Genomic DNA, 3,724 nt, shown 5'->3' with positions numbered 1-3,724 from the left:
TAGTTCTTTGAACTAGAGCAGACTTACGGCAGCATAGGAACCAGGAACCATAATAACCAAGCAAAGATACAAAGGAAGTGACCAGCTTAAATACACAGCCCAGCACATGTGACATGTGAAAACAATAGCACTGATTACAAGAGGCACAACACTGACACGAGAGTACCATAGGGACCTCTAGTGGCAAAAATTAGACATTACAAAGCAAAAACTCTGACAGGACCCCTCCCTCTAGGAACGGCTCCTCAAGTTCCGCTGTTCAGTTGCTTTGACACAATCTGTATTGTTAAAAGCGCTATATAAATAAAGGTGACTTGACTTGACTTGACTTAAACAAGCAAAAATATCTGCCAATTGTGTAAGAAAAATAATCTTAATTCAAAGGCTAAACAAGAATATTTTTCTTACACAATTGGCAGATATTTTTGCTTGTTTTAAGCAAACACTAACAAAATTTGGATAATATTTTCAGAAAACAAGACAAAATATCTTAAGTCATTTTACTTGTCAAGTAAATGCTTCCTAATTCAATAATTTGTAGATATTTATATTAGAAAACAAGACAAAATTACTAAGGAAGAAAATCATTTTTTGCAGTGCAGGAACACTCAATCTCCTCATGTCTTCTGATGGATAGTTTAGAGTGTTTTATCCAGTAAAAGCTCTTTTAGTGTAATTGTACAAGTGTCCAGCTTCAGCTGGAGCTTCTCGTGTCAAATCTTGACTGATTTTGATCAAGTAAGCGCCAGAATAACTGCAGTAATATCTCCAGATGAACACTTACTGGACTGAAGCAGCTCAGCTTTACTTGATTCTCCATCAATCATGTTTTAGAGTCTCAAATCTGATCCTCAGGATCTTTTGAGGAGCGTTTGTTTCCAGAAGCTTTACTTTCACTGTTCCTCAGCGGAGGAATGATCTTCACAAGCCTCCAGAACATCTCACATCTTCTGAGGAGCCTTTATTTCTTCAGCTCTCAATCACTGCATTATATGTTTGGAGCATTTCAATCTCATCTTACTGAGACAGATTACTGGAGATATAGAGCCATAGCATTTAATATCAGTATCTGCTGTACTGTTAGAAATATCTCACTTATTTATATATTTCTGACTATTATTTGATATGTCAGGCTTTACAGGATTAAATGAATCTGACCAGCACATTATTGCTCTTATCACGGTTTAAACGGAGGAAAACGATTCTAAACTTCCAGACTGGTTCGTTGATGTTATGATATATATAATCTGTTATGATGAGATATTATTATTGCAGCTCTTTTGTCCTGATCCGAGCGGGGGCGCGCACACGGGCACGCGCAGCTGTGAGCGGCACAAAGAGCATCAGAGACGAGTTACTGTAAATACTGTACATATCCATCACCACAGAACATGCAGCGAAATCACAGCGGCTGTGACGAAAATCTCCGAAAAAAGCTTGTGCTGCATGACCATATGTAGACTGAATATAATATCTGGTCGCTCGTGACAGCAGTGTTACAGTAAAATCACCACTGACAGCAATATACAGCACTGTTACTGTTTCACGAGCCTCTCGCCGGCCCCGTGATGTTTGACAGAAACAGAGAGATTGTGTTCCGAATCAATCACGACAAATACCGACAGACAGAGAAACACAAACCCACCGTCACACCCGCATCCCGGTGAACAAAGCCTTCATCCTCCTCCTCCTCCTCACACTCTCTCTCTCTCTCTCTCTCTCTCTCTCTCTCTCTCTCTCTCTCACACACGCACACACGCTCTCTCTCTCTCTCTCTCACACACGCACACACGCTCTCTCTCTCTCTCTCTCACACACGCACACACGCTCTCTCTCTCTCTCTCTCACACACGCACACACGCTCTCTCTCTCTCTCTCTCACACACGCACACACGCTCTCTCTCTCTCTCTCTCACACACGCACACACGCTCTCTCTCTCTCTCTCTCACACACGCACACACGCTCTCTCTCTCTCTCTCTCACACACGCACACACGCTCTCTCTCTCTCTCTCTCACACACGCACACACGCTCTCTCTCTCTCTCTCTCACACACGCACACACGCTCTCTCTCTCTCTCTCTCACACACGCACACACGCTCTCTCTCTCTCTCTCTCACACACGCACACACGCTCTCTCTCTCTCTCTCTCACACACGCACACACGCTCTCTCTCTCTCTCTCTCACACACGCACACACGCTCTCTCTCTCTCTCTCTCACACACGCACACACGCTCTCTCTCTCTCTCTCTCACACACGCACACACGCTCTCTCTCTCTCTCTCTCACACACGCACACACGCTCTCTCTCTCTCTCTCTCACACACGCACACACGCTCTCTCTCTCTCTCTCTCACACACGCACACACGCTCTCTCTCTCTCTCTCTCACACACGCACACACGCTCTCTCTCTCTCTCTCTCACACACGCACACACGCTCTCTCTCTCTCTCTCTCACACACGCACACACGCTCTCTCTCTCTCTCTCTCACACACGCACACACGCTCTCTCTCTCTCTCTCTCACACACGCACACACGCTCTCTCTCTCTCTCTCTCACACACGCACACACGCTCTCTCTCTCTCTCTCTCACACACGCACACACGCTCTCTCTCTCTCTCTCTCACACACGCACACACGCTCTCTCTCTCTCTCTCTCACACACGCACACACGCTCTCTCTCTCTCTCTCTCACACACGCACACACGCTCTCTCTCTCTCTCTCTCACACACGCACACACGCTCTCTCTCTCTCTCTCTCACACACGCACACACGCTCTCTCTCTCTCTCTCTCACACACGCACACACGCTCTCTCTCTCTCTCTCTCACACACGCACACACGCTCTCTCTCTCTCTCTCTCACACACGCACACACGCTCTCTCTCTCTCTCTCTCACACACGCACACACGCTCTCTCTCTCTCTCTCTCACACACGCACACACGCTCTCTCTCTCTCTCTCTCACACACGCACACACGCTCTCTCTCTCTCTCTCTCACACACGCACACACGCTCTCTCTCTCTCTCTCTCACACACGCACACACGCTCTCTCTCTCTCTCTCTCACACACGCACACACGCTCTCTCTCTCTCTCTCTCACACACGCACACACGCTCTCTCTCTCTCTCTCTCACACACGCACACACGCTCTCTCTCTCTCTCTCTCACACACGCACACACGCTCTCTCTCTCTCTCTCTCACACACGCACACACGCTCTCTCTCTCTCTCTCTCACACACGCACACACGCTCTCTCTCTCTCTCTCTCACACACGCACACACGCTCTCTCTCTCTCTCTCTCACACACGCACACACGCTCTCTCTCTCTCTCTCTCACACACGCACACACACTCTCTCTCTCTCTCTCTCTCTCTCTCTCTCTCAGCATATTTGTCCCGTTACCGGAGAACAATGAATCGCAATGGGCGAGAGTGATGTCATAACAATCAGTTTTTCAAAATTACATCATCTGAAAGCTTTCCATTGATGTATGGTTTGTTAGGAAAATCTAAAAATCTCCTTTAAAGTTGTCCAAATGAAGTTCTTAGCATGCAATGTTACATACAATGTATTGTTGGCTATTGCTACAAATATACCTGTGTAAGTACATATGTAACTTGTGACAAAGTGTGTGCGTGTGCGTGTGTGCGTGTGTGTGTTTGTGTGTGTGTGTGAGTGTGTGTGTGTGTGTGTGTGTGTGTGTGTTGTTTGTCTGTG

General features: G+C 46.7%; 1 protein-coding gene across 2 annotated transcripts in view; it reads right to left on the bottom strand.

Moving 5' to 3' along the window:
* The window catches only part of LOC107653898 (phosphatidylinositol 4,5-bisphosphate 3-kinase catalytic subunit alpha isoform), a 42,920-nt gene that overhangs the window by 38,431 nt on the left and 765 nt on the right, over positions 1-3,724 (bottom strand). Inside the window, exon 1 of one of the 2 annotated variants that reach the window (XM_016440764.1) lies at positions 1,646-1,697. The exons of the other annotated variant lie outside the window; for it this stretch is intronic. The gene's annotated coding sequence lies outside the window, so the exon portion shown is untranslated. Of the gene's footprint in view, positions 1-1,645; positions 1,698-3,724 lie in introns of those variants that run through there. 2 annotated transcript variants of the gene reach the window in all.

This window comes from Sinocyclocheilus anshuiensis, unplaced genomic scaffold (genome assembly GCF_001515605.1).
Source record: "Sinocyclocheilus anshuiensis isolate Anshui unplaced genomic scaffold, SAMN03320099.WGS_v1.1 scaffold459, whole genome shotgun sequence".
Taxonomy (NCBI): domain Eukaryota; kingdom Metazoa; phylum Chordata; class Actinopteri; order Cypriniformes; family Cyprinidae; genus Sinocyclocheilus; species Sinocyclocheilus anshuiensis.
This window is presented reverse-complemented; position numbering and strand designations above follow the sequence as displayed.